A 12,968-nucleotide genomic window follows, 5' to 3' on the forward strand; every position below is an offset into this window, starting at 1 on the left:
CATCTGTGAAACCCAGACGGTAACGTGACAGTTGGGATTGGACTGGCTTTTATAAGATCATGGTTGATGTGATAAGATTAGTAGTTCTACCAGTACACTAGTCCCTTTCCTAACCACAGGTCCTGACACCTTTGCTTACTGCCCTCTACATGCCTGTGATGTCACAATCACACAGGCTGTCCTACATAAAGCGATGCTGGGCAACTGCCAGCCACTTTGTGGTGACAGCTCTACAGTTAGAACCGCATTGCTTCTCTCTGAGTGATTTCTTCTCAATTTATTTGAGTCCGAAAACCCCATTGGAAAAAAATATTTTTTTTTTAAATAGAATCTTTTTTATTAGACAATAAAGAGAAAAAAAAACTGTACAGAACACCGTAGTGCATTAATTAATCACATACAAAAATAATTAAGCATATCCGGAACTATGCATGAATATAATCTGCATACAAATGTTTTAAATATATGATGTTATGCATACATATAAAAATAAAGACAATATTAACCACTTAATGTCTGAGTCCTGTACATTTAAAATATCTAGACCATAATATCAATTTCTAACAATTAAAGAAAGATGAAAAGGGAAAGAAAGAAAGAAGAAGAGAAAAAAAAGAAGAGGGTATCATGCAAATATCAAGTAGGGGATATATCTCACATACAAAAAGTAAAATAAAAACATCACATTGAAACAGTATCTCCTTACAAATAGATAAGTATGATCGGCATGAAATAGTAATAACGCATTCCTATTTCAATTACTAATCCTTAATGTAGTTACCAGAATTCGGGCCCAGTAATATTATGAGTGAGACGAAGAGTGTGGGGATTCCAACCATCTGTTCCAAATTTTGTCAAATTTAGCCATGGTACCGCGGGACATGTATACATATTTTTCACTTTGTACAGTAGTGTTTACCAGGGCCTTCCATTCCACCAATGTAGGTCCCAGACTAGCCATCCAGTGCCTAGCTATCACCACCTTAGCAAGAGAACAGAGATTTATCACATACTGACATTCTGTATTGGTAAGAGGGGCATTTTCCCTACTGCCCAGTACACATAGCTTGGGGGTCAGTGCCTGATCAGAGATCCCAGTGGAAACTATAGTCGCCTGAACACCAGCCCAGAAGGAGGAGACCAAGGGACAATCCCACAGTAAATGCCAAAAGCACCCCTGCAGGGAGTGGCATTTAGGGCAGTCTGGGGTGGCACGTCCTCCAAAGGTTACAAGTTTTGTTGGGGTCAGGTATGTCCTATGTAATATGAATAGCTGCACCTGTTGGAATCTCGCAGAAACCGTAGCATGTCTGGGAAGTGCCAACGCCTCCTCCCACTCTTCCTCCCCCAGCTGCCCAATATCTACCTCCCACTTGGACTTCAGAGTGGGCAGGGAGTCTTTATGTAAATAGGACAGTAAAAGTGAATATGTCAGGGAAATAGCCTTAGTCTGACCCAGGTTGCTTATAAAGGTCTTTATTGGGGAAGGTGTCAATACAGGGGGACTATTGTTAAATTGTGTACCCAGGGCATGGCGCAGCTGAAGGTACCTGAAAAAATAAAATTGAGACAGTCCATACTCCTCCTTCAACTGTTGAAACGATTTTAGCTGGCTGGCCTCATAGAGCTGCCCAATAGTCACCACGCCCCGAGACGACCAGAGCCGCCTACCCGACAAGGACGCGGTCTCAGAGAGTTGCATGGAGTGCCAGAGGGGAACCTCCGGATCAATATCAGTATAACCCATTATCCGTTGGACCTCCTGCCAGATCCTGACTGCCTGGACAACCAGTGGAGGAGCACCTCTGGGCATCTTGCCGCCCAACAATAACTGTAGAGGTGTCACCATGGGGCATATGTGATGTAGGAACACAGCGGGAAGTGATGACCGATCATTATCCTGTACCCAAAGCCTAATATGGGAGAGTTGACAAGCATGATAGTAAAGTCTAAACTGCGGCAGGGCCAAGCCCCCGTCTGTCCTTGACCTGGTAAGCGTATTAATACTAATCCTAGGGCGTTTGTTCGCCCAAATTAGAGAGGACAGTAAACTATTTAGATGTCTAAAAAAGGAGACCGGGACATAGACTGGTGCCTGCTGTAGCACATACATCACCTTAGGTTGTATGATCATTTTAGTCAAACTAACCCTGCCAAGAACGTTTAGGGGGAGTCTACTCCAGACTGAGGTTTTGTCTTTAATATAGGATAGAATCGGAGTTAAGTTCTGGGGAATGAAATCGCGGCTATTATTAGTGACTAGGATTCCCAAGTATTTGAACTGGGAAACCCAACGAAGTGGAAGAGGGATGCCCGGGTTAAGAGGTGGGGACCCACGCAAGGGCATAATGGATGATTTGGCCCAGTTTATGGTAAGGCCTGAGAATCTACCAAATTCCTCCATTATCTGTAAGGCAATTGGCATAGATAACCTGTAGTCCTTTAGAAACAGTAATAAGTCATCTGCATAAAGCGCCACAGTATCAGTTCTCTGTCCCAATGTTAGTCCAACTATATCAGAATGGTGTCTGAGCACACATGCCAATGGCTCAATTGCTATGGCAAATAAACCGGGGGAGAGCGGGCATCCCTGCCTAGTACCCCGCCCCAGCTGAAAAGGGAGTGACGTGTGGCCATTGACAGAAATCCTGGCCATCGGGTGAAGGTATAGCAACTGCACCCATTTCAAAAACCGAGGGCCAAACCCCATAAGCTTCATTACCTGCCACAAATAAGGCCACTCGACAGAGTCGAAGGCCTTATTGGCATCGAAAGAGACCACAACTGAGTGCTCCTCCTCTGTATGGATAGCCTGAATATGTGTGTACAGGCGCCTCAGGTTAGCACAGGTGGACATGCCTGGCATAAAGCCGGTCTGGTCCGGATGAATTATGGATAAAATTACACCATTGAGCCGAATAGCCAGAATTTTTGCCAGAATTTTAGCATCTGTAGTAATTAGGGAGATAGGCCTATAAGAATCAGGGTATTCAGGGTCTTTCCCGGGCTTAGGGAGGACTACTATGACCGCTTCTGACATAGAGTCTGGCATGACATTAAGGTCGAAAAGACAATTAAATAAATCTAGCAGTTTGGGGGCAAACAGGTCTAAGTTTGATCTATATAACTCCACCGGTATGCCATCGGTGCCCGGAGCCTTACCCCCGGAAAAGGATCGGACCGCCACCTCAACCTCGGCCACAGTAATAGGGGCATCCAGAGAAGCTCTAGCCTCAGTGGACAGCAGGGACAATTCAATACATCCCAGGTATCCACAGAGGTCCCCCTGTGAACACATCAATCTAGAGCCATATAAATCCTCGAAAAAATTAAAAAAGACTTCGGCTATATCCACAGTAGAGGTCTGTAGTACACCATCCGGTCTATAGATCTGGGCAACCGAGTTTGCGGGACGGTCCGAATGCACCAAGTGTGACAAAAGACTACTTGTCTTGTCGGCACTCATATATATACGGTGGGATCTAAACAGTAGGTTACGGGCATTTCGATCCTCTAGGTGGGAGATCCACTCAGCCTGCGCCAGGTCCCACTCCACTCTAGTCTCCTCCAGGCCACTGTTTAAATATCTAATCTCCAGGTCCCGACATCTCTCCTCCAGCTCCTCACCCCTAGCCCTAGCAGATGTCTTGAGGGAGGCGATCTTAGATATCAAGGTGCCTCTCATATATGCCTTAAATGATTCCCAAACCATTGGAGCAGAAGCCGAGCCCACATTATCATTAAAATACCCCTCCCATAAATTTTGGAGATCCGAGGTTTCACCGAATTGGAGCAACCATGAGGGATGCAGTTTCCAATGGGACTGTCCCCTCCGGCACTCCATATCTACCACCAGCATGAGAGGGGAATGGTCCGAGACACCTCTAGCCTTGTAGCATACATTCACAATTCTTGGTAACAGGGACAGGGAAACCAGAGCTAGGTCAATCCGCGAAAACGAGTGGTGAGTCCTGGAGAAGCAAGAGAACTGGGTAGCGTCAGGGTGTTTAACACGCCACACGTCCCTTAGGCCAAGTGACGTAATATAATTTGCAAAATTTGATGGGCAGTCATTGAAAGGGACAGAGCCAGGAGGCCTCCACTTATCTAAACCGTGATTCATTAGGTTATTAAAGTCCCCAAGGCATATAACTGGCGTGTCAGGTGACTGGGCAACAAACGCAACCGCATGGCTCAAGACCTCGTAGTTAAAGGGAGGAGGAATATAGACTGCCAAAACAAAAAAGGGTTGGGAATGTAGTTTACAGTGTAGGAAAACGTATCGTCCCAGAGGGTCTGTTTTAACCGAAATTAGTACAAACTGTACCGTTTTTTTAATTAGAATGGAAACCCCCCTGGAGTATGTGGTGTGAGAGGCGTGATAAGCCCAGCCCACCCAAGGCCTACGCAATGAAAGTAACCTATTTCCCTCCAGATGGGTCTCCACCAAGCATGTAACATCTGAGCCATATTGTGTGATCAACTTAAGTATTAGGGAGCGTTTGATCCTATCATTGATTCCCCGGATATTCCAGGTTAGCACAGTGAGGTGCGTCATCATGGAGGGAAAAACATAACACAGTGATAACAATCGTCACCTCGACAATCCCCTTGAGGCACGAGGTGCAGCACCTTCACCCAACCATGAATTATTGAATCCCCCCGATATAAGCAAAACACAGTAAAATAGAATGCATGATACACTACACAGTAAAGACAAAAAAAGAAGAAATAAAAAGAGAAAGACATAACTAAGAAGATTCCCCAATAACTCACCCCCTCCCTGTATACCTCCCCGAACAATGGCATACTTGAATCCCTAAACTATGAACTTATCGGAACAGAGTAGAAAGCTCCCCCAATAAACTCTGAGGGCAATTAAGTAATAACTACCAATACAAGCAAGGGAGCCCCCCAGACATATATTAGTAAATGTGAACCTTAAGTAATTCCCCCCTCCCCCCCCCCTCCCAGAGCATAGATTATAAAGAGCCCCACAGACCCAACAGGGACCACATTCCTTATATAAGCAAACTGATAACGGCAATATCAAAAATATATGTAAGGCAATGTCCACAGCTACTGATCTTGAAAGTCTCCCCAACCCACTTGTAATAAAGAGGAAAACTTTGTGTCATTTTCAAGATGTGTGTAACCACGCTTTACCACATAGTCATACGGAGAATCAGTCCGGGGCCAGCTGTCTAGCACCGGGTGCAAAGCGATCCAGCCATGCCGCCGCCTCACGAGGACTGCTGAAGAACTTTGTTTCGCCATCCGCTACCACCCGCAATCTGGCTGGAAATAACATGGAGTACGGGAGGTTCAAATCTCTCAGCCTGCGTTTCACGGGCACAAACAAAGCCCTTTCCTTTTGCACCTCCATTGCGAAGTCGGGAAATGTAGAGATGGTCACGCCATTCCTAGTCATGGGACCCCTGGTGCGGTTCAATCGCAGTACTGTGTCCCGATCTTTGTAGTGTAGAAATTTCGCAATAAATGTCCTGGGAGGGGCCCCAGGTGGGAGAGGCCGAGTAGGGACCCTGTGCGCCCTTTCGACCGCAAACTGAGGAGTGAAGGATTCTTTACCATAAGTTGTTAGGAGCCATTCCTCCAGGAACGTCTCAGGTGCTGAGCCCTCCTCCTTCTCTGGTAGGCCGACAAACCGCACGTTGTTTCTCCTCAGGCGGCCCTCCATGTCCATTAACTTGTTCTGGATAGTAGACACCTGTTGTGTCAGAGTAGTCACCGTGGTTTTCAGGGGATCGATCGCGTCCTCAACTGTAGATACACGAGTCTCGACCTCCCCCACTCGTTCACGGATGCGCTGCACATCCTGTCGGAGCAATGACAGATCACATTGCACTTTTTCGATCTTGTCCGACAGCCTCTTTTCAGTACCGGATATAGCATCTAGAATTTGCTGTAAGGATGCAGGTGCAGGAGGCAGGGGCGGATTGGGAATTAAAACCAGCCCGGGAAATATCTTGAAGCAGCCCTAAGGGGCGAGCGGGGGACCTGTTGCGCGCCGGAGGCGCGCCCAATTTTTTTGGGGGTGTGGCCTAGCGATATGGGGTGTGGCCTATTTTAACGAGATCACGCCCCCATTTTTGCCGCTGTGGTGGGCATGGCTAGTGGCTCTCTGAGCTGCTGGCTATGTCCCCAGACCCTCAGGCTGCAGAATAGGCGCATGGGAGGGGGGACGCAGGGTGGCATAGAATGCTGGTAGGGGAGATGCAGGGTGGCTGAGGACGAAGGGAGGGAGGACGTATGCAGGGTGGCATAGGACGCAGATTGTGAGGGGGACATGGTGGCACAGGACGCAGAGTGTGAGGGGGGAACGCAGAGTGATAGAGGATGCAGGGAGTTGAAAAGTGGTGGAGGATGCAGGGAGGGGAGACACAGAGTCGCGTTGGTTGCATGGTGGCAAAGGATACAGGGAGGGGGACGCAGGGTAGCGTAGGATGTAGGATGACAGAGGGGAGACGCAGAGTGGCATAGGATGTGGGGTGGCGGAGGATTCAGGTAGGGAGGGGGTAAGCAGGGTGGCGTATATGTATAAACATATATGTGTGTGTGTATATATATATATATATGTATATATATATATATATATATATATATATATATATATATATATATATACACACACACACACACACACACACACACACACACATACATAAACCCACTACTCAACTGAGGCCACAGATTATTATTTCAACCATTGCCATGGCCGCCCTGACCGTCACCTGCTGTTTGTGCAGCTTTTGCTAGCCTGGCTGCCTGCTCCTGCCACAGCCCATCGGATCCAGCCCAGCAGCGCAAAAAACAGTCATGCGCGCTGCTGCTGGGGTGGATCACGCGTTCAGCGCCAGCACAGCCATCCTAGCCTCTGGACCACAGAAGCAGCTGCATGCATGCGCGCGAGCCCTTCCGCGGCCATTTTAACTGTGGCCATCTTCATTTAGGGCACAGTGCCGTGGCCCGGCATGGAGATGCCGCGGCAGGCCAGTTAGGGAGGATGGGTGGCCCGGTTTCCCGGCAGGGCCAATCCGCCCCTGAGTGTGTGTATGGTTAGAGTTAGGCTGTGGGAGTGTGTGTATGGGTAGAGTTAGGCTGCGAAGGTGTGTGTGGGTAGAGTTAGGCTGTGACTGTGTCGTTTATGGGTAGAGTAAGGCTGTGTGTGTGTGGGGGGGTGTATGGTTAAGGTTAGGCTGCCTGGGTGGGGTGTATGGTTAGGGATAGCCTGCCTGCGGGGTGTATGGTTAGGGTTAGCCTGCCTGTTGGGTATATGGTTTGGGCTGTCAGGGGCGATGTAGTGTAGTGTAGTGTAGTGTAGTGTACTAACCTTGCCCTTTGCACCTGCTTGAGTTTCATCATGTGTCAGGGAGTCACTTACAGCAGATGCGCTAATCTGTCCCGGATATCCAAGCACACACTTCTCCCAGTAACATCCCTGGTGGACAGCACGGCAGACATGGACACGGCGGCGGAAGTCAAGGAAGCCTGGAGACACAGCACAGCAAAAATAGTGAGCTGCGCACTTCTGCTTAGCGTTCCCCACACACAGACATACTGTATATACACCAACACCCCCCCATCCGACACACACACATACTATATAAGCACATCCCCCCACAAATATATGTTTATGCACACATCCCTCCCACACATATACTGTATATGAACACCACACACACACTGTATACGCACACATCCCCCCGCACACACACTGTATACGCACACACCCCCCCGCACACACACTGTATACGCACACATATCCCTCCCACACACATACTGTAAATGCACACATCCCCCACACACACATATACACACATATATACTGTATATGAACACCACACTGTATACGTACACATCCCCCACACACATAATGTATACACACACATCCCCCCACACACATACTGTATATGAACACCACACACACACACTGTATAAGCACACATCCCTCCCACACATATACTGTATATGAACACCACACACACACTGTATACGCACACATCCCTCCCACACACATATGCTATATACACACATATACACACATATATACTGTATATGAACACCACACTGTATACGCACACATCCCCCCACACACACATATACTATATACACACATATATACTGTATATGAACACCACACTGTATACGCACAAATCCCCCCACACACACTGTATACGCACACATCCCCCCACACACATACTGTAAATGCACACATCCCCCCACACACACACATATACTATATACACACATATATACTGTATATGAACACCACACTGTATACGCACACATCCCCCCACACATACTGTATACGCACACATCCCCCCACACACATACTGTAAATGCACACATCCTCCACACACACATATACTATTTACACATATATATACTGTATATGAGCACCACACTGTATACGCATACATCCCCCACACACACACATGCTATTTACACACATATATACTGTATATGAACACCACACTGTATACGCACACATCCCCCCACACATACTGTATACACACACATCCCCCCACACACATACTGTATACGCACACATCCCCCCACACACACACATATACTATATACACACATATATACTGTATATGAACACCACACTGTATACGCACACATCCCCCCACACATACTGTATACGCACACATCCCCCCACACATCCCTCCCACACACATACTGTAAATGCACACATCCCCCACACACACACATATATACTATATACACACATATATACTGTATATGAACACCACACTGTATACGCACACATCCCCACACACATACTGTAAATGCACACATCCCCCCACACACACATATACTATATACACACATATATACTGTATATGAACACCACACTGTATATGCACACATCCCCCCACACATACTGTATACGCACACATCCCCCCACACACATATTGTAAATGCACACATCCCCCACACACACACATACTATTTACACACATATATACTGTATATGAGCACCACACTGTATACGCATACATCCCCCACACACACACATGCTATTTACACACATATATACTGTATATGAACACCACACTGTATACGCACACATCCCCCCACACGCATACTGTAAATGCACACATCCCCGACACACACATACTAAGTATATACACACACACATATATACTGTAGATGAACACCCACACACTCACTGTATATGCACACATCCCCCTGCACACACACTGTATGAACACCCCCCAGGCACACATACTGAACATGCACACATTCCCCACACACACATTATATATATATATATATATATATATATATACACATATATATATACATATATTTTCACCTGAGCCAGCCACACATAGCCATCATAAAGTACATTAATAATTAATGTTTTTTGGATTACCTCTGACACCCTGACACCCGCCTTGTCTGTGCCGCCCATCCTGCTATCCCCAGCATGTGAAAAACTCCTGTGCGAGCAGCAACCTCCGAGGCTCCGACGCACACATTCAAAGAGCCGCGGGAGGAGCTGCGTATGGCCGCGCATGCGCAGCAGCCCTCCCGCGGCCATTTTGACATCTGCCAGTGATTCGGCCGGCCGCGGCCATGTTTGCTGTGGGCAAAGTGCTGCGGCCGCGGCCGCCGCTTACCTCCGACATCGCGGTTAGGCGGTCCACGGCCCTGCCAAAGGACAAGGCGGCCGTTTCATGTCATTTACAGGGCGGCCCACCGGGAAATGGCCCGGTTTCCCGGTGGGCCAATCCGCCCCTGGCAGGAGGTGCATCAGCACTCAGCTCCTTGGGGTCAACTGGATTTTCAGAGTCGGGCGTGTCCTCCACATTAGATGCAGACTGATTCTGCGCCCCAGGGCCCCTCGCATATTTTGCCAGCTTGGCCGCAGGGGTACCATGATTTTGTTTTCCCATGATAAGTGGAGGCAGGAGTATGAATCCTCTCGTATACCCGCTAGGTAGGTTCTGTAGCAGTGGACAGGACGAGGTTAAGTTGCAGTATTATGTAGTGCAGCACAAGCACAAGATTAAGTTGCAGTATTATTCAGTGCAGCACAAGGTTAAGTTGCAGTATTATTCAGTGCAGCACAAGGTTAAGTTGCAGTATTATTCAGTGCAGCACAATGTTAAGTTGCAGTATTATTCAGTGCAGCACAAGGTTAAGTTGCAGTATTATTCAGTGCAGCACCAGGTTAAGTTGCAGTGTTATCCAGTGCAGCACAAGGCTGTGTGCTGGGGGACAGTGATCAGAAAGTGTGGCAGACAAGGGGTTAAAGTCATCCAGCTGCATGCAGGTAGACAGTCTGCAGCCACTGGCATTCACCACTCCCCACCCAGTGCATGAACCACTGTGCCTTCGGGCAGAATCACACAGCCCGCCACCTCCAATATGGCCGCCGGAGCTCCAGAACTGAAGGGTGCCTTATTGGCAGCCAGATCTGGGGCCACCACTTGAGTGCTGCAGGGGTATAGGGTGCCACTTAGCAGGGGGGAGATGCCTGCCCCAGCCCCACCAGCCGCCGCTCACCTCCGCCTGTCCGTCCGCGTCAGCAGCAGCAGCGTCCACAGCAGGTCAGCAGCAGAGGTCGCGCCCGGCCGGAAGTGCCGGGGACGCCAAGGAGGACAGGCCACAAACCTCACACCCGGCTCCCAGGCTCCAGAAACGGCGCCCGCGGGTCTCGGTCGGCTCGCCGGGTACAGCGGGGGCCACAACAGGTACGCGGGGGGGTCAGGGGAGCAAACCGCTGGTGCAGGATTTACTTTCAGGATAGGTGTCCAGGGAGCCCCAGCACTCCACGTCCTATCCTCTTGCCGCCGTAGCCACGCCCCGGAAAAAAATATTTAATACTGACTACTGGATTACAGAGGACTGGATTCCAATAAGAAAACATCTTTGGATAAAGAACCAGCTTTGGGTAAGGCCGGAATAATACTTGGCCTAGATTACTACCCCTCTAGTCACCTCTGCATTATATCCAGCTTTCACATTTATATTGTGTGAAGGAATACATAGTAAAGAATGAAAAAATTCGCTGGAGGAGGGTCTGATAGTTGTCCGAAATGTGGAGAAGGGGAAGCCACCCTTGACCACTTGTTGTGGAGCTGCAAGATGGTTAGTAGGTTTTGGGATGAAATAATTAAAACTTTGGTCCTGATTGGTGTCCCACGAAATACCTTAAATAAACTAAATCTGGTCCTTGGGATTTGGGCGGAAGGGACAATTAATCGGGAAATGAAGCAGTTGGCAAAGAACCTAGCGGCCCTAGCGAAGGTAATAATAGCACGTAGGTGGATGTCCCCTTTGGGACCGCTCCATGGAGAATGGGTCAATCTAGTGAACCAGACCAGTGAACATGAGAAATTTGTGCATGCATCCAGGGGTTCGAGTTCTAAATACCAGGGCATTTGGGGATATTGGAATAGGTCAGCAGACCATAGAGTCAATAACTGTGAGAGGTTGAATGTATAAGCACTTGTTTTTTGATCATAGTCAAATAACCAGATAATATAGATTTAGTTGCACGTATGAGGAGCTCTCCTCTCTTACACAGAACGAGGCTTAGTAATTGTACCACAGTAGATAACCCTTTATTTATTTTTTTAGACACAAAAAAAAAAAAAAAAAAAAAGAATTTACTATGAACCTAAACTCCAGTAAGAAGATCCTGGATGAACTGAAACCCATCTACTCTCATGTGATGAAGAGATGTCTGCCTGATATCATTGCCTGCATGCCATTGGAGGGCCTTGTGCAGAAGATCCGCACGATAAATCATGTCATCAGGAAGGAGATGCACTGGATGGCCCTTACAGACAGACACGTGATCTTTGACTTTCTGAGCCACGTCTTACGGCTAAGAACGGACGTGAGCAGCTTATTCAGCAACATCATACCGGCCGTTGTAAAGACAATGCTAGGGGCAGAGTGTGTCAACAGTGAGGGCCTTTGGCTTTCAGCCAGCAAAGTCCTTTATTACTTAGCCCGGGACTACATGGAGGCCACTATTGAGGAGCTTGTGACTACCGTTCAAAGCATCGGGTACTCCTCGTGTCTGTCTATATTTACCACCCTAACTGCTATAATGTCTTATCCCACCGTTCCCTTCAATCGGAAGGTGTATTTATTAGCGGAAATATGTGACAACATGGTAGCCGCAACTCATCCTGGCACCCAAAAGGTATTTGCCATGTTCATCAATAATGCCTCTGTGGCCTTCGGAGGTAATGGCATGGAAGAGCCAAATATTGTCCTATTGTTCACAAAAGCCCGCACTGTGCTAGCTAACTGGGAAGTGCAAAACGTGGATTGTGCTGAGGTCCAAGAGATCATAACAGCCACTATACACCAAGTGTCTACCTTACTGGCCGACCACCAGCAGAGACCAACAACACCCAGCACCGATGCCAGCCACGTAGACCAGCACCCCAAGGCCAAGCTCATTGTCTATGGTCCCGAAGCAGTGTACCGGAAAGATCTATCTGGCAGTCTGTATAACGAGTCTGAACTTCTGGATGACTTTGTTATGGAAATGATCAAAACTGGGAAATGCACAGAGATGTTGGGACTTCTTAGGCCACTATGGGACTCGAAGGATGTAGACACCAAACAAACAAGTGTCACAATTTGCGCATCTCTCCTGTCATTTCCATTGAGTCTGCCAAGAGACCTACATAAAGGACTCCTCAATGATCTATTGCGCATAATGGACGGCGTTAATATCTATACGCGCCAAAAGATTTTAGACTGCATTAAATACACCACAAAGACCTTTATAAATCTGACTATAAAATTCAGAAAAGCCCTTACAGGGGCACTCGTGCGCGAGTTAAAGAAAGAAGAAAATCAGAACTCGGTCTACATGATCCTAGAACCATTGCTGGCCATTCTGGAGTTGCATAAGGAGAAAGCTTGGTACAAATACGATGATGACATACTCAGCCACATCGCACAGTATC

The sequence above is a fragment of the Crinia signifera genome, unplaced genomic scaffold (assembly GCF_055691185.1).
Source record: "Crinia signifera unplaced genomic scaffold, ASM5569118v1 HAP2_SCAFFOLD_89, whole genome shotgun sequence".
NCBI classification, from domain to species: Eukaryota; Metazoa; Chordata; class Amphibia; order Anura; family Myobatrachidae; genus Crinia; species Crinia signifera.